Genomic DNA, 20,648 nt, shown 5'->3' with positions numbered 1-20,648 from the left:
ACTAGGTTGTGTTAAGTAGTACTGTTCTTAGCAGTTTAATACCTGTTACTCCCCATATCAGGGGAGGTCTATATGGCCTGCCTGATTACCCTGACAAAGTATCACAACAAGACATGCGGTCTGTGACCCATGGTAACTAGGTTGTGTTAAGTAGTACTGTTCTTAGCAGTTTAATACCTGTTACTCCCCCTATCGGGGGAGGTCTATATGGCCTGCCTGATTACCCTGACAAAGTATCACAACAAGACATGCGGTCTGGGACCCATGGTAACTAGGTTGTGTTAAGTAGTACTATTCTTAGCACTTTAATACCTGTTACTCCCCCTATCTGGGGAGGTCTATATGACCTGCATGATTACCCTGACAAAATATAACAATAAGACATGCGGTCTGGGACCCATGGTAAGGTTGTGTTAAGTAGTACTATTCTTAGCACTTTAATCCCTGTAACTCCCCCTATTTGGGGAGGTCTATATGGCCTGCATGATTACCCTGACAACATATAACAATAAGACATGCGGTCTGTGACCCATGTAAAGGTTGTGTTAAGTAGTACTATTCTTAGCACTTTAATCCCTGTAACTCCCCCTATCGGGGGAGGTCTATACGGCCTGCCTGATTACCCTGACAAAATATAACAACAAGACATGCGGTCTGGGACCCATAGTAACTAGGTTGTGTTAAGTAGTACTATTCTTAGCACTTTAATCCCTTTTACTCCCCCTATCGGGGGAGGTCTATATGGTCTTCCTGATTACCCTGACAAAGTATAACAATAAGACATGTGGGCTGGGACCCATGGTAACTAGGTTGTGTTAAGTAGTACTATTCTTAGCACTTTAATCCCTGTAACTCCCCCTATCGGGGGAGGTCTATACAGCCTGCCTGATTACCCTGACAAAATATAACAACAAGACATGCGGTCTGGGACCCATGGTAAATAGGTTGTGTTAAGTTGTACTATTCTTAGCACTTTAATACGTGTTACTCCACCTATCCAGTGGAGTTCCATATGGCCTGCCTGAGTACCCTGACAAAATATAACAATAAGACATGCGGTCTGGAACCCATGGTAACTAGGTTGTGTTAAGTATTACTATTCTTAGCACTTTAATACGCGTTACTCCCCCTATCGGGTGAGGTCTATATGGCCTGCCCGATTACCCTGACAAAATATAACAACAAGACATGTGGTCTGTGACCCATGGTAAGGTTACTTCCTTTTGCACAATACATGTGGTCTGTGACCCATGGTAAGGTTACTTCCTTTTGCACAATAGAGTACAGGTATGGCATCGATTTTAGGAACCCGTAGATAATTTTTAGGAACCGGGAAATGGAAAAAAATGCTTGGACACCCAGTACAGGTCGTTCTCCTTCAGCATTTTAATAAGAGGGTCCAGGACCCTCAACAGAAACAACAGCATGAAACACCACATATGCCATCCTTTTGCACAATAGAGTACAGGTATGGCATCCATTTTAGGAACCCAGAGATAATTTTTAGGAACCAGGAGATGGAAAAAGATGCTTGGACAACCAGTACACTTCGTTCTCCTTCAGCCTTTTTAGACGAGGGTCCAGGACCCTCAACAGAAACAACAGCATGAAACACCACATATGCCATCCTTTTGAACAATCCAGTACAGGTATGGCATCCATTTTAGGAACCCGGAGATAATTTTTAGGGACCGGGAGATGGAAAAAGATGCTTGGACAACCAGTACACTTTGTTCTCCTTCAGCCTTTTTAGACGAGGGTCCAGGACCCTCAACAGAAACAACAGCAGGAAACACCACATATGCCATCCTTTTGAACAATCCAGTACAGGTATGGCATCGATTTTAGGAACCCAGAGATAATTTTTAGGAACCGGGAGATGGAAAAAGATGCTTGGACACCCAGTACAGCTCGTTCTCCTTCAGCCTTTTTAGACGAGGGTCCAGGACCCTCAACAGAAACAACAGCATGAAACACCACATATGCCATCCTTTTGAACAATCCAGTACAGGTATGGCATCCATTTTAGGAACCCGGAGATCATTTTTAGGAACCGGGAGATGGAAAAAGATGCTTGGACAACCAGTACACTTCGTTCTCCTTCAGCCTTTTTAGATGAGGGTCCAGGACCCTCAACAGAAACAACAGCAGGAAACACCACATATGCCATCCTTTTGAACAATCCAGTACAGGTATGGCATCGGTTTTAGGAACCCAGAGATAATTTTTAGGAACCGGGAAATTGAACAAAAAACCATGCTTGGACACCCAGTACAGGTCATTCTTCTTCAGCCTTTTTATACGATGGTCCACGACCCCCAACAGGCACAACAGCATGAAACACCACATATGCCATCCTTTTGCACAATAGATTACAGATATGGCATTGATTTTAGGAACCCGGAGATAGTTTTTAGGAACCAGGAAATTGAACAAAAAACCATGCTTGGACACCCAGTACAGGTCGTTCTCCTTCAGCCTTTTTATACGATGGTCCACGACCCTCAACAGGCACAACAGCATGAAACACCACATATGACATCCTTTTGCACAATTGAGTACAGGTATGGCATCGTTTTTAGGAACCCATAGATAATTTTTTGGAACCGTGAGATGGAAAAAGATGCTTGGTCGGTCCTCCTACTTCAAATTTGGGGCACTGCGCGTGCAATCTACTATGCCACCAGATATGAGTGGTGTGTTAATGACTGAGTACTATTCTTAATAGTTTCATCATGGCTATGTGCCGATTTTTGGTTTGGGTTTTGTAGCCACAGTGCAGCACCAGAGGCCAGAAAAATTAGGCATGTCCAAATGCCTGAAAAATTCGGTATTGTTGCAGCCGCTGCTGTAGCAGCGGCCAGAAAAATTGATGTTTGTAAAACAGTTAGAAAGTGCCCTAAAACCTTGCGGGTTGAACACTAGTTGTTGGCGGATAAGTCACGCAAGTCATCCTGCATTCTAAAAAAAATACGCCAGCGTGTGTACCATTTGTAGCCCAAGGCAACTCATCTCATCATCAGGCCTTTTTTACTCAAATGTATCGCCCAATGTCAGTCCCTTCAGGATCCATCCCTCATTCATTTTAATAAAGGTGAGATAATAAAAAATGTTTTGACCCAGGCGACTTCTCTTCTCAGTGACAAAACCTCCTGCTGCACTGAAGGTCCTTTCTGACAGGACACTTGAAGCGGGGCAGGCCAGAAGTTCGATTGCAAATTGGGATAGCTCAGGCCACAGGTCAAGCCTTCACACCCAGTAGTCAAGGGGTCCATCGCTCCTCAGAGTGTCGAGATCCGCAGTTAATGCTAGGTAGTCTGCTACCTGTCGGTTGAGTCTTTCTCTGAGGCTGGATCCCGAAAGGCTCTGGCGATGCATAGGAGTTAAAAAGGTCCGCATGTCCTCCATCAACAACATGTAAGGAAAGAGTCCTGTCCTTGCTGCCGTGGTCGTGGGAGGAGGATTACTTTCATCTCTTCCCCTGTTAGATTCCCGTTGTGCTGTGACATCACCCTTATACGCTGTGTAAAGCATAGTTTTTAATTTATTTTGGAACTGCTCCATCCTTTCCGACTTGCGGGAATTTGGTAACATTTCAGTCACTTTATGCTTATACCGGGGTCTAGTAGCGTGGACACCCAGTACAGATCATTCTCCTTCAGCTTTTTTATACGAGGGTCCCTCAACAGGCACGACAGCATGAAAGACCCCATTTGCACAAGGTTGGATGCCGAGCTAATCATGTCCCGTTCCTCGACCTCACTGATGTCACTGAAGGTATCTTCTTCCCCCCAGCCACGTACAACACCACGGGTACCAGATAGGTGACAACAACGAGCACCCTGGGATGCCTGTTGTGCTTGGTCTTCCTCCTCCTCCTCAACGCCACATTCCTCCTCTGACTCCTCTTCCTCACAATCCTCTTCCTGCATTGCCGCAGGTCCAGCAAGCGATTCTGATAAGGCTGTTTCTGGTGGTGATGGACACCACAACTCTTCCTCTTCCTCTTCACGCTCATCTACGGCCTGATCCAGCACTCTTCGCAGGGCACGCTCCAGGAAGAAAACAAATGGTATGATGTCGCTGATGGTGCCTTCGGTGTGACTGACAAGGTTTGTCACCTCCTCAAAAGGACGCATGAGCCTACAGGCATTGCGCATGAGCGTCCAGTAATTTGGCAAAAAAATCCCCAGCTCCCCAGAGGCTGTCCTAGCACCCCAGTCATTCAAATACTCATTAACAGCTTTTTCTTGTTGGAGCAGGCGGTCGAACATTAGCAGTGTTGATTTCCAATGTGTCGGGCTGTCGCAAATCAAGCGCCTCACTGGCAGGTTGTTTCGACGCTGGATATCGGACAAGTGCACCATGGCCGTGTAGGAACGCCTGAAATGGCCACACACCTTCCTGGCCTGCTTCAGGATGTCCTGTAAGCCTGGGTACTTATGCACAAAGCGTTGTACAATCAGATTACACACATGTGCCATGCACGGCACATGTGTCAACTTGCCCAATTTCAATGCCGCCACCAAATTACTTCCATTGTCAGAAACAACCTTGCCAATCTCCAGTTGGTGCGGAGTCAGCCACTGATCCACCTGTGCGTTCAGGGCGGACAGGAATGCTGGTGCGGTGAGACTCTCGGCTTTCAGGCAAGTCAACCCCAAGACGGCGTGACACTGCCGTATCCGGGATGTTGAATAGTACCTGGGGAGCTGGGGGGGTGCCGTTGATGTGGAGCAAGATGCAGCAGCAGAAGAGGACTCAGCCGAGGAAGAGGTTATGGAAGAGAATGGAGTAGGAGCAGTAGAGGAGGTAGCAGCAGGCACCATTCCATGCTTGTCAGCCGTCAGCAGGTTTACCCAATGCGAAGTGTAGGTGATATACCTGCCCTGACCATGCTTTGCAGACCAGCTATCAGTGGTCATATGGACCTTTGCCCCAACGCTGTGTGCCAGACATGCCATTACTTCCTTTCGCACAATCGAGTACAGGTTTGGGATTGCCTTTTGTGAAAAGAAATTTCGGCCAGGTACCTTCCACTGCGGTGTCCCAATAGATACAATTTTTTTGAAAGCCTCAGACTCCTCCAGCTTGTATGGTAAAAGCTGGCGGGCTAAGAGTTCAGACAAGCCAGCTGTCAGACGCCGGGCAAGTGGGTGACTTTGGGAAATTGGCTTCTTACGCTCAAACATGTCCTTGACAGACACCTGACTGTGGGCAGATGACCAGGAACTGCTACGTAAGAGAGACTGAGTGGAGGATGGTTGAGAGGGGGCAAGGAGGACAGCAGTGGTTGACGTGGCTGAAGATGCTGGACCAGGAGGAGGAGGGCGGCTTTGAGTTTGTGTGCTGCTTCTACTCATGTGTTTTTCCCATCCCATTTGTGATGTGAGACCATGTGCCTTCGCAAAGCAGTTGTACCTAGGTGGGTGTTGTACTTCTCATGATTCAGTTTCTTTTGGCACAGGTTGCAAATGGCATCGCTATTGTCAGAGGCAGACACACAAAAAAATGCCACACTGCTGAGCTCTGCGATGACGGCATTCTCCCCATCTGAACTTTCCCCCTCTTCTTCTTCTCTTCTAGCGGGCACCCATGTGACATCCACGGACACATCATCATCAACCGCTTCACTTGTATCTGACACATCAACAAAGGAAGCAGCAGCGGGTACAACATCATCATCATAATCACACCGTACCTCCATGTCTGTAATGCTGCCTGACTGAGACATATCACTGTTATCTACATCCTCTGTCAATGATGGTTGCACATCACTCATTTCTTCCAACTGATGTGTCAATAACTCCTCTGACAGATCAAGTGAAGCGGCTGTCGTGCTAGTGTTGGTGGTGGCGACAGGTGGGCGAGTGGCACTGGTCACTTGAGAGGTGCCCAAAGCACAGTTGGAGGTGGATGGTGCGTCAAGGTTAGGACTAGGAGCGGAAGCTGTAGAAAATTGGGTGTCCTGTGTTAGCCATTCAACTAGGTCCTCCACAGAACTTTTCGCGTCCCTGGCACCTGGCCTCTGAACAATGTGCATAGTTGTAGGGTCTAAAGGAATCACAGCACCACGACCACGATGGCACCTGCGGGGTGGCCTGCCTCTGCCTGTCATTTTTTTTTAAATGTACACTTACAATACTATAAAACAAATTATGAGGACTTCCGGTGGGCGGACCTAGAAGATGGCAGCAAGAACCCTTAGCTCTGCAGAAACCCTCATTTAATATCTGCAAATTTGCCTTTTTCTACGCCATCTGCACAGCACTTGACAGGCAAGCTGTCCGTGGATCTTCAGCAGATAGAGACCTCTCAATCGCTTCTCCCCTTAAGGGATTGTTACTATGCACAGACTCTTCGATACGGCTCCAATGAATACCGCTATGCTAACTAAAGATAGCCAGGTACAGAAAGTACTCTCTACTCTGAAAACCCTTCTTTTTCCAGCATTCACTAGACTGGAAGCAGACATGCAGCGCTTATTGATTGAGACGCAGGCTTCTAAGCCCCCATCTTTATTGGCTGCGTGCCATCATCTCCCAGAGGCTCAGCAGCGCAGAGGCGATTTGGCTAAAAAACATTTACTTACGAACCTAGAGCAAGACGGACAAGAAGTGGAAGCTGCCGTAGGGTTCTTTAACAAAATGAGACTACCTATTGCCTTTGGTAAGCAAATAACTGAAAGCTTTCATGGCGAAATCATGACTCAACATGGGGGATGGCATGTCTGGTGGAAAGATGGCGATCTGCAAGAAACGGATATGGCTTTACTTTCTCTGCATATGCGACCCCCATACCACCAGCTTGCCTTAATCCGTGAGCCCTTCACTGCTCCATATAGACTCACAGCTGCATACAGTGACAGACACGATTACCGCATGCTCCAACCCATGGCGGATGAGCTTCCGGATCTGAATAAGGTGCACCTGAATAGGAAAATATGTAGTGTGAGTGTGCGGGGCTCCTGTGGCTGTTGTCCCATGCAAGTAAGCTGCATTCTTCTGAGATGTGGTTGCCTCATCGTGATTCGTGTGGGAATCGGGTAATTCATTTACTTATACAACACAAGCACTAGGGAAAATTCAAATTAAAACTAGATACCTATCCTGATACTAATAGAATAAGTAATTCAATATTCGAAAAAAAGTGTTGGTGAATAATATATGATACATGTAAATAAATGTATAAAATTTAGGACTAAGTCAAATTGTAAATATATATAGAAGATGCCAGCAACAAATACTAAAATCAAATAACTATATGTAAAAGACTTTATTACAATATAGGTCGACCTATTTAAAACATTAAATCATATATCACAAAAATATATATATATATTAAAATAAAAAAGAAGAAAAACACAATGTAAAAACTCCTGTAGCCTAGAGTTCATATAGAAAAACAAGTTCCAGGGTAAATGAATTCTCCAGCTTGTCACTATGGGGACCCACACTCATGGCTGTGCTGGTCTGTGTGTGGTTGTAAAAGGAGCGTTCCCAGGACAAAGAGGCAGTCGCAGCCGGTGGCGGTTTTTCCCTACGAACAAGGAATCCTCTTAGTATATGTCACACAGTATATGACAAAGGAAGTTACATCCATACTCACATAATAATTAGCAGCAACCGGCCTCCAAACTTGGACCAACGATCCGTGGACACACCCTCCAGGAGTAACGAATAGCCACTGGAATCAGAAGTGCTTGACAGGAATCAATTAGATACATTAGGCTAGAAACCCGGGGAATTTTGGCAGTTTACTTTTACAGGATAAGCATTATAGCTCCCAAGGCCTGCTTGCAACGGCCAATACTGCGAAAAATCACCTACAAGGGTTATTCAGCCACAAAGTTTACAAACAAATAAATAAATACTCCAAAGGTATAGGAGTCAATTTAAAATAGAGCAACGCGTTTCAAAAATGTAGTTTCTTTCTCAAGCTCTCATTTACTTAAACCTGCACCTAGGGCTGGGTCACAGCTCGCCCATGACTTTTGCTGGCTAATGGCACCTTCAGATGCTAGATATGCGGCTGCATGGACGAGGCATTGTATTATCTGCCTGGCTATGGGAGTTGAATAAACTGGAACCCTGTTTGTTATGTCAATGTTTTAATGTTTATGACTGATGACTTGTGCAAGAGTTGGATTCCCCAGCTGAAATAACTCACCCCTGATATCGCTGGGATTTAGAAAATCCTTGGAATATGATTGCAAAGCTAGGGGTACAGTCTGATGGACAGCTGTAGCAGTGTAATAGCGGGCTAGTGTATTGCTCTTGAGACCTATTATTCTCATTCCCGCACTAGTATGTTGTTTGTTTTCTCTTACTTCTCCTTTTATTTTTACAGGGGTACATTTCAAAGTTTGAGCTATTGTGCATTCGCCTGCTTATGTTTATAAATTCTATCTCCTATGCATAACGGTGCTTTGACAGGGCAATAGTATAGTATTTATGTTTTCCTTTCTATTGTCAATAATGGCGCATTAGGTCCCCCCCCCCCCCCTTCAGCTACAGTAAAGCCATGCAAGTCTAACTAACAAAATCCACTTTAGAAAGATTGTTGTGTTGTGCCCTTAGTATTCTACTGGCTTTATTGTTTTACATTTACACTGTCCTATCCCACTAATGTCTAATATAATGTAATACTAGAGTCTCTTTTTGATCCTGTAATAAGTGCAGAACCTTGACACACATTTTTTAATAGCTTCTATGGCAATAGAATATCACACACCTGACTATTATGCTTGAGGGTTCACCCCAGTTGCACCAGTCTTTTTATTATTGACGATACCAAGCACAGGCTAAGATGTCACCACTCCACTTTGAGTATATCTATATATTCAGGTTTACTAAAAGATTTCTTATTCACACAGTGCCTATACAATACCTGTGCAGTACAGTTCCTAGTCCTAACAAAATTGGCTATAAATATACAGGATTTTGTGTGTTTCAGGCTGATGGAAACCAGCGTAAAATTAATGCTATAATTCTACACGGCACTGAAACTCTAATTATGAGGTTATACTATTCACTTGCTTCATAGGGTGCTATATGCCTCCATGCTCTTAGTGGGAGAAGGTGGGGGGTTTTGTTTTGTTTCGTTTTGTTCTGTTTTATTTTAGCTTAGTTGCTTGTTATGTTAATTTAGTTTAGTTGGGTTATGTTATAAAATAAAAAACCCAAACGTTGTATGCAATTACCCCGCAAAAGGTATTCACTGAATCTGTAACTGAGAATTGAAGACTCTGCATTAGCATAACTTGCATATTGTTAACATTAGTCTATTTGGGTCTCACCCACCCTTTTGCACATTACACAATACTTCGCCCTGCATGGCGTTAAGATATGAAATCTGTATGAATGTATGCATTGTTGGATATAAATACAATTAAAAAAAAATTTAAAAAAAAAATTATGAGTGGTGGCACTGGGCAAGTGGGCACAGTATACGCTGTGAGCCTGACACAAAAAAGCAGACTGATGTTTCAAAGTCAAAAATGTTTATTTTTTAAATATTAAAAGTACTGTGACAACAAATATGATTGGTGGCACTAGTTGGCTAGTGGGCCTGGCACACACGCTGGCAGGCAGGAAACTGCAATTCAATTGCACTAGCAGACTGATAATTCACAGTCAAAAAAGTTTTTATTGTAAATATTTACACTACTGTTATAACAAATATGATTGGTGGCACTAGTTGGCAAGTGGGCCTGGCACACACGCTGGGAGGAAGACAACTGCAATTAGATTACACTAGCTGATTGATGCTTCACAGTCAAAAAAGTTTTTTTTTTAAATATTTAAAATACTGTTATAACAAATATGATTGGTGGCACTAGTTGGCAAGTGGGCCTGGCACACACGCTGGCAGGCAGGCAACTGCAATTCAATTGCACTAGCAGACTGATGATTCACAGTCAAAAAAGTTTTTATTTTAAATATTTACAATACTGTTATAACAAATTTGATTGGTGGCACTAGTTGGCTAGTGAGTCTGGCACACACGCTGGCAGGCAGGAAACTGCAATTCAATTGCACTAGCAGACTGATGATTCACAGTCTAAAATGTTTTTATTTTAAATATTTACAATACTGTTAGAACAAATATGATTGGTGGCACTAGTTGGCAAGTGGGCCTGGCACACACGCTGGCAGGCAGGCAACTGCAATTCAATTGCACTAGCAGACTGATGATTCACAGTCAAAAATTTTTTGATTTTAAATATTTTCAAAACTGTTATAACAAATATGATTGGTGGCAATAGTTGGCAGCAAGTGGGCCTGGCACACACGCTGGCAGGCAGGCAACTTCAATTAGATTACACTAGCAGACTGATCTTTCACAGTCAAAATTTTTTTTTTTAAATATTTACACTACTGTTATAACAAATATGATTGGTGGCACTAGTTGGCAAGTGGGCCTGGCACACACGCTGGGAGGAAGGCAACTGCAATTAGATTACACTAGATGACTGATGTTTCTCAGTCAAAAAAGTTTTTATTTTAAATATTTACAATACTGTTATAACAAATATGATTGGTGGCACTAGTTGGCAAGTGGGCCTGGCACACACGCTGGCAGGCAGGCAACTGCAATTCAATTGCACTAGCAGACTGATGATTCACAGTCAAAAAAGTTTTTATTTTAAATATTTACACTACTGTTATAACAAATATGATTCGTGGCACTAGTTGGAAAGTGAGCCTGAAACACACGCTGGCAGACAGGCAACTGCAATTAAATAACAATAGCAGACTGATGTAAAAGTTTTTTTTTAAAAAAAGTTACACTAATGTTACAACAGATTGGAGTGATGGCACTCAGGATAGAAGTAGGCACAGTATGTGCTGGCAGCCTGACACACAGGCTGGCACTAGTGGCAGGCTGGCCCGGCAACTAAAATTAAATAACACTAGAAGACTGATGTAAAAGTTTTTTTTTTACAAAATTTAAACTAATGTTACACCAGATAGGAGTGGTGGACTGGCACTGAGGATGGAAGTAGGCACAGTATATGCTGGCAGCCTGACATACAGGCTGGCACTAATGGCAGCCAGGCTGGCCTGGCAACTAAAATTAAATAACACTAGAAGAGGACTGATGTAAAAAAAAAAAAAATTTTTAAATTTACACTAATGTTACACCAGATATAAGTGGTGGAAAAAAGAGCTCTTAATCACACTATATGATGTGGGCCTGACACACAGGCCTGATGGAAAAGGAAATTAGATTACACTAGCAAAATGATGTAAACGTTTTTTTTTTTTTAATTTTACACTTATGTTACACCAGACAGGGCCGCCACTAGGAATTTCGGGGCCCCTGACTCATCCATTGATCAGCCCCCCCTCCTTTGACATGTGCAATTTTTGACCAAGTGACGAAAACGTATATGCACTTTATTCTTAATTGTCTATTTAAACTTGGAAATGTTGTAAAGGTAGTAACATACACACACACAGACACACTCATACACTGAAACACAAACAAACTCACACATAAGGATTCACATATAGACACTCTAGCAGACACGCAAAGAAACACACTCAGACACAGACACCCAAAAAAACACTTAGCACTTGTTTACATTGACCTGACAAGTAACGAGGTAAACTATAGTTTTGTAAAAAAAAAAAAAAAAGAGATTTAGAAAACAAAATATGGAGTTCTGATTATCTTTTTGTAAAGGAAGATGACAACTAAATTATGACAACAGCATGCAGTGGCTGAAAGGAAGGGCCCTGAACTGCCTAAAAAATAATTTAAAGGTTAAATGGTGGATTAGTTACTTCCGGAAAGGTCTTGTTAGTCTCAAAGTCTGTAGAAAGATGTGAATAATTAGTAGTAAGGTCAAAATGTCCTAAAAAGGAACAGACAATGGACACACACACAAACTCAAACTTGCACATACACCCAAGGAAACACCAACAGAGACAGCCTCAGAAAACACACAAAGACATACACCCACACACACAGACACCCACAGAAAACACAGAAAGACATACACACACAGAGAGACAACCACATAAAAAACACAGAAAGACATACATACACACACTCTCACTGAGACATCCACAGAAAACACACAAAGACATACACACACCCTCACAGAGACACCCACATAAAACACACACCCTCACAGAGACATCCACAGAAAACACATACTTACATACATACACCCACACACACCCTCACAGAGACATCCACAGAAAACACATACATACACACCCACCCTCACAGAGGCATCCAGAGAAAATACACAAAGACAAACATACACACACCCTCACAGAGACACCCACAGAAAAGGCTCAAAGACATACACACCCACCCCCACAAAGAGACCCACAGATAAAAAATACATACACACTCATAGAGACACAAACCAAAGCACAAAGACATAAACACAGACACCCACAGAAACACTCACAGGAGGAAACATGTATGCACCTTGCATCACCTAAATCAATAGTGTGTGACATGCATGATAAAAAAATTCAGAAATTAAGAGATCACTTTTTAAAGAATCATATTTGTAAATGTGCAAACAAAAATAATTCTGTGAATTCAAAATTGTACATTAATGAGCTGGGTAGATGGATAGATGAAGAAAAGTACCTTTAAAAGTACCTTTAAAAGGGCCTGGCACACACGCTGGCAGGCAGGAAACTGCAATTCAATTGCACTAGCAGACTGATAATTCACAGTCAAAAAAGTTTTTATTGTAAATATTTACACTACTGTTATAACAAATATGATTGGTGGCACTAGTTGGCAAGTGGGCCTGGCACACACGCTGGGAGGAAGACAACTGCAATTAGATTACACTAGCTGATTGATGCTTCACAGTCAAAAAAGTTTTTTTTTTAAATATTTAAAATACTGTTATAACAAATATGATTGGTGGCACTAGTTGGCAAGTGGGCCTGGCACACACGCTGGCAGGCAGGCAACTGCAATTCAATTGCACTAGCAGACTGATGATTCACAGTCAAAAAAGTTTTTATTTTAAATATTTACAATACTGTTATAACAAATTTGATTGGTGGCACTAGTTGGCTAGTGAGTCTGGCACACACGCTGGCAGGCAGGAAACTGCAATTCAATTGCACTAGCAGACTGATGATTCACAGTCTAAAATGTTTTTATTTTAAATATTTACAATACTGTTAGAACAAATATGATTGGTGGCACTAGTTGGCAAGTGGGCCTGGCACACACGCTGGCAGGCAGGCAACTGCAATTCAATTGCACTAGCAGACTGATGATTCACAGTCAAAAATTTTTTGATTTTAAATATTTTCAAAACTGTTATAACAAATATGATTGGTGGCAATAGTTGGCAGCAAGTGGGCCTGGCACACACGCTGGCAGGCAGGCAACTTCAATTAGATTACACTAGCAGACTGATCTTTCACAGTCAAAAATTTTTTTTTAAAATATTTACACTACTGTTATAACAAATATGATTGGTGGCACTAGTTGGCAAGTGGGCCTGGCACACACGCTGGGAGGAAGGCAACTGCAATTAGATTACACTAGATGACTGATGTTTCTCAGTCAAAAAAGTTTTTATTTTAAATATTTACAATACTGTTATAACAAATATGATTGGTGGCACTAGTTGGCAAGTGGGCCTGGCACACACGCTGGCAGGCAGGCAACTGCAATTCAATTGCACTAGCAGACTGATGATTCACAGTCAAAAAAGTTTTTATTTTAAATATTTACACTACTGTTATAACAAATATGATTCGTGGCACTAGTTGGAAAGTGAGCCTGAAACACACGCTGGCAGACAGGCAACTGCAATTAAATAACAATAGCAGACTGATGTAAAAGTTTTTTTTTAAAAAAAGTTACACTAATGTTACAACAGATTGGAGTGATGGCACTCAGGATAGAAGTAGGCACAGTATGTGCTGGCAGCCTGACACACAGGCTGGCACTAGTGGCAGGCTGGCCCGGCAACTAAAATTAAATAACACTAGAAGACTGATGTAAAAGTTTTTTTTTTACAAAATTTAAACTAATGTTACACCAGATAGGAGTGGTGGACTGGCACTGAGGATGGAAGTAGGCACAGTATATGCTGGCAGCCTGACATACAGGCTGGCACTAATGGCAGCCAGGCTGGCCTGGCAACTAAAATTAAATAACACTAGAAGAGGACTGATGTAAAAAAAAAAAAAATTTTTAAATTTACACTAATGTTACACCAGATATAAGTGGTGGAAAAAAGAGCTCTTAATCACACTATATGATGTGGGCCTGACACACAGGCCTGATGGAAAAGGAAATTAGATTACACTAGCAAAATGATGTAAACGTTTTTTTTTTTTTAATTTTACACTTATGTTACACCAGACAGGGCCGCCACTAGGAATTTCGGGGCCCCTGACTCATCCATTGATCAGCCCCCCCTCCTTTGACATGTGCAATTTTTGACCAAGTGACGAAAACGTATATGCACTTTATTCTTAATTGTCTATTTAAACTTGGAAATGTTGTAAAGGTAGTAACATACACACACACAGACACACTCATACACTGAAACACAAACAAACTCACACATAAGGATTCACATATAGACACTCTAGCAGACACGCAAAGAAACACACTCAGACACAGACACCCAAAAAAACACTTAGCACTTGTTTACATTGACCTGACAAGTAACGAGGTAAACTATAGTTTTGTAAAAAAAAAAAAAAAAGAGATTTAGAAAACAAAATATGGAGTTCTGATTATCTTTTTGTAAAGGAAGATGACAACTAAATTATGACAACAGCATGCAGTGGCTGAAAGGAAGGGCCCTGAACTGCCTAAAAAATAATTTAAAGGTTAAATGGTGGATTAGTTACTTCCGGAAAGGTCTTGTTAGTCTCAAAGTCTGTAGAAAGATGTGAATAATTAGTAGTAAGGTCAAAATGTCCTAAAAAGGAACAGACAATGGACACACACACAAACTCAAACTTGCACATACACCCAAGGAAACACCAACAGAGACAGCCTCAGAAAACACACAAAGACATACACCCACACACACAGACACCCACAGAAAACACAGAAAGACATACACACACAGAGAGACAACCACATAAAAAACACAGAAAGACATACATACACACACTCTCACTGAGACATCCACAGAAAACACACAAAGACATACACACACCCTCACAGAGACACCCACATAAAACACACACCCTCACAGAGACATCCACAGAAAACACATACTTACATACATACACCCACACACACCCTCACAGAGACATCCACAGAAAACACATACATACACACCCACCCTCACAGAGGCATCCAGAGAAAATACACAAAGACAAACATACACACACCCTCACAGAGACACCCACAGAAAAGGCTCAAAGACATACACACCCACCCCCACAAAGAGACCCACAGATAAAAAATACATACACACTCATAGAGACACAAACCAAAGCACAAAGACATAAACACAGACACCCACAGAAACACTCACAGGAGGAAACATGTATGCACCTTGCATCACCTAAATCAATAGTGTGTGACATGCATGATAAAAAAATTCAGAAATTAAGAGATCACTTTTTAAAGAATCATATTTGTAAATGTGCAAACAAAAATAATTCTGTGAATTCAAAATTGTACATTAATGAGCTGGGTAGATGGATAGATGAAGAAAAGTACCTTTAAAAGGTTGACATATGTTTGTTTGTTTGTTTTGTCCCCATTTTCCCCAACCAAGAGCACCACTTCAAATATAGTGTACAAATTTTCCCAGCTGTCAGCTGTACTTATGGATTTTGAAAATGCTGTACTCTATATGGTCTTGGTGGGACCATAAGCTGTGGTACTCATACCATTAGATCTGGTTAAATGCAGGATTTAGGCTTGTTGGTATGTATTTCAAAATTAAGTCATCTGTAGTGTAAACTGAACAGTTTTAAGTTAACCTATCTCATTTCAAACACTGAGAAATCTTAATCTAAGAGTATAACATTTTATGCAGATGTAAAAATCTTAGATAAAATGCCTCCTTGCATCTGGAAAGTCCTTGCATAAAGGGGCAGTAAACTGGAATGTTATATATATATATATATATATATATATATATATATATATATATATATATATATATATATATATATATATAATGCATATCTGCCAAAAGGGCATCTACCATTTGTGTATTGAGGAGGAAACATTTCTGCATGGTTTTAAATATAGCATTTCTACAGCATTGTTAAATAATCATAAATACACTGCTGCTAAAAAAAATATGTTTTTATGGACCCCTAGCCCCACCAAACAACTACTACCACACTGAAGTTACAATCCAAAATTGCACAAAGAAATAAAAAACATTTGCTAAGTAAGTCCTACCTCCTCTGCAAATGAAAGTGATCTGCCGTCTGACTCAGGCACACACTGTACAAAGTGCCAAGTCTGTCTCACACTGCGCATAGTGGTTTAGTGCACACTAAGAAATCCTCTCAAATGCTAATACTTTACTCCTTGTAATAACATTTCCCATGCTCAATTAGCACTCTGCTGTAGTACCCACTGGTGGCTACCAAAATTTAAAAAAAAAAAAAAAAAAAAAAAAAAAATTTTTTTTTTTTTTTTTTTTTTAGTACTTGACTCATGGGGCCCCCCTGGCTCATTGGGCCCCTGACAGTAGTCACCCCTGTCACCCCCTGATGGCGGCCCTGCACCAGATATCAGTGGTGGCACAGAGCAATTAACCACAGTATATGCTGTGTGAGCCTGACACACAGGCCTGATAGAAAATGAAATTAGATTACACTAGCAAAATGATTTAAAAGTTTTTTTGTTTACATTTACACTAATGATTGTTAAGCAGATATCAGTGGTGGCACAGAGCAATTAACCACAGTCTATGCTGTGTGAGCCTGACACACAGGTCTGATAGAAAATGAAATTAGATTACACTAGCAAAATGATTTAAAAGTTTTTTTTTAAAATTTACAATAATGTTAAGCAGATATGAGTGGTGGCCGGCACAGCAATTAACCACAGTATATGCTGTGTAAGCCTGACACACAGGCCTGATAGAAAATGAAATTAGATTACACTAGCAAAATTATTTAAAAGTTTTTTTGTTTAAATTTACACTAATGTTAAGCAGATATGAGTGGTGGCTGTCACAGAGCAATTAACCACAGTATATGCTGTGTAAGCCTGACACACAGGCCTGATAGAAAATGAAATTAGATTACATTAGCAAAATGATTTAAAAGTTTTTTTTTTTAAATTTACACTAATGTTAAGCAGATATCAGTGGTGGCACTAATCACAGTATATGCTGCGAGCTTCACACAAAGACTGACAGCCAGGCAAATGCAAATACAAAAAAACCCCCCCAAAAAAAACGACTGAAGTTCTAGCCCTAAAAAGGGCTTTTTGGGGTGCTGTCCTTACAGCAGAGATTAGATGAGTCCTTCAGGACTGTAGTGGACACTAAATACACTAGACTAGCTATCTATTTCCCTATAATGTCAGCAGCAGCAGCAGCACTAAACCTCCTCTCACTAAGAAAGCAGGATCGTAATGAATCTAAAATGGCTGCTGCCCAGGAGCTGGGAGGGTCTGTGAGGGAGTGTCTGCTGCTGATTGGTCCAAATGTGTCTGAAGGCTGTGAGATACAGGGTCAAAGTTTCCTCAATGATGACGGATAGGGGGCGGATCGAACATCGCATATGTTCGCCCGCAGTGGCGAACGCGAACAAGCTATGTTCGTCGGGAACTGTTCTCCGACGAACTGTTCGCGACATCACTGCCTATTAGCCCCTAAACCGCCAGCCCCCACATCGCCATAAACAAAATTAAACTATTTATCCCTAAACTTAACTAACTTTATATTAACTTTATATTAAATATTAACTCATCCCTATCTTATAATAAATTTAAACTTAACTTTAGATTTAAATTAAACTATATTAAACTATTAATTAATCTACCCTAACTATTATCCTACAATTACATTAAACTATATTAAACTAATAATTAATCTTCCCTAACTGTTATACTAAAACTACATTAAACTACAAATTAAATTAACTATATTATATATTTAAACACCTAACCCTACTCAAATAATACAGTGTTGTTTAACCATTTACTTGTCTCTTTCAGCAAATGTCTAGGTTAAGCTCAAAACAGATATGTAGCAGGTCATAGCTTAAATGTGCAGATATAGAATGATGTTTAACCATTTACTTGTCTCTTTCAGCAAATGTCTAGGTTTATATAAACAGATATATAGCAGGTCGTAGCTAAAATGTGCAGTTATAGAATGATGTTTAACTATTTACTTGTCTCTTTCAGCAAAAGTCTAAGTTTATATAAACAGATATGTAGCAGGTCATAGCTAAAATGTGCAGATATAGAATGTTGTTTAGCCATTTACTTGTGTCTTTCAGCAAATGTCTAGGTTTAGCTGTAAACCGATATGTAGCAGGTCATAGCTAAGATGTGCAAATATAGGCATCTACTTATCAAGCCGTCAACCGCAAATACGCTGGAATTCTGCAGCGTATTTGTGGCAAGCCTGATTCACTTTAGTTATCAAACCCTACAGACTGGCAAAAGTAGAATTTTGTGACGTAACATACGATCCGCCGGACTCAGTCCGACACAGATCGATGCTTACGTCATTACAGATGTTCCGAATGCAAATTCAGCACAATCTGACTACTTTGCTAGTTATCCATTTTCTACCAGGTACGCTCGCCACTATTCTGGCCCAGCGTACCTGGTTTTCAATCCGCCGCCCTGGAGGCGGCGGATGCCATAGGAATCAATGGGAGTCTGAAAGCAGCGAAAGCATATGTTCGCTGCTGCCCGATATCCCATTGATTCCTATGGGAACGTTTACACCTAACACCCTAACATGTACCCCAAGTCTAAACACCTCTAATCTGCCCCCCCTACTTTGCTGCCACCTACATTATACTTATTAACCACTAATCTGCCCCCCCCTACACCGCCGCCACCTACATTATACTTATTAACCTCTAATCTGCCCCCCCTACACCGCCGCCACCTACATTATGCTTATTAACCCCTAATCTGCCACCCTCTACACCGCCGCCACTATATTAAATTTATTAACCCCTAAACCAAAGTCTAACCCTAACCCTAACACCCACTAACTTAAATATAATTTAAATAAATCTAAATAAATATTCCTATCATTAAATAAATTATTCCTATTTAAAACTAAATACTTACCTATAAAATAAACCCTAAGCTAGCTACAATATAACTAATAGTTACATTGCAGCTATCTTAGGGTTTATTTTAATTTACAGGCAAGTTTGTATTTATTTTAACTAGGTACAATAGTTATTAAATAGTTATTAACTATTTTATAACTTCCTAGTTAAAATAAATACAAATATACCTGTAAAATAATACCTAACCTAAGTTACACTAACACCTAACCCTACACTATAATTAAATAAATTCTCTAAACTAAATACAATTAAATACAATTAAATAAAATTATCTAAAGTACAAAACCCCCCCACTAAATTACAGAAAATAATAAACAAATTACAAGATTTTTAAACTAATTACACCTAATCTAACCCCCCTAAGAAAATAAAAAAGCCCCCCCAAATAAAAAAAGCCCTACCCTACACTAAATTACAAATAGCCCTTAAAAGGGCCTTTTGCAGGGCATTGCCCCAAAGTAATCAGCTCTTTTACCTGTAAAAAAAAAATTACAACCCCCCCAACATTAAAACCCACCACCCACACAACCAACCCTACTCTAAAACCCACCCAATACCCCCTTAAAAAAACCTAACACTAACCCCTTGAAGATCACCTTACCGTGAGAAGTCTTCACCCAACCGGGCCGAAGTCCTCAACGAATCCGGCAGAAGTGGTCCTCCAGACGGGCAGAAATGGTCCTCCAGACGGGCAGAAGTCTTCATCCAGACGGCATCTTCTATCTTCATCCATCCATATAAAAGTCCGTAGCCATTTTTGTCAGTTCTCTAAAGCCTGTTTGGCAAGATGTCTACTCCCAGATTTACCAGAGAGGAAAGTGCTGCACTGGTGTACACGGTCGAGGAGCTGTATCCGCAGCTTTATGGGGCTCGGAGGAGGTTGATGACTGGGCCAGTAAAAAAAGCCATCTGGGCATCTGTCACCATCTCTGTTAATGTGGTGGCAGACGTCCAGAAGACAGCATTGCAAATGTGCAGGAGATTCGGTGATATGAGGTTGCGTCTGTGGAATAAAGTCTGCCTCATTAAGGAGGGGACTCGTGCCCTTCAGAGAGGTGAGGATCAGGGTCCACCCCCACGGAAACTTGTCCTCAGAGATCATGAGGAGACTTTATGCGTGCTCCTCAGACTCTGATTCCCCCATGCATTTGCAGCCCCAAAGTCCTCTACCCCCTCCCAGGCCCCAGCTTATGTCCATGAAACTCCCGACACGGAGGCCAGTGCACCTCCAATCGGTAACCTGGGAGAAAGTGGAAAAGAGGCTGAACAAGGTAAAGATCAGAGTTCATATGATATTTTAATATTTGAGTATATATTTAAGTAATGTGTATACAGTCATATTTTCAACATATCTTGAATTTACAACAGACGTTAACTAGGATGGTA

The sequence above is a fragment of the Bombina bombina genome, chromosome 2 (genome assembly GCF_027579735.1).
Source record: "Bombina bombina isolate aBomBom1 chromosome 2, aBomBom1.pri, whole genome shotgun sequence".
Taxonomy (NCBI): Eukaryota; Metazoa; Chordata; class Amphibia; order Anura; family Bombinatoridae; genus Bombina; species Bombina bombina.
The sequence above is the reverse complement of the archived record's forward strand: the minus strand, read 5'-3'. Positions refer to the sequence as shown.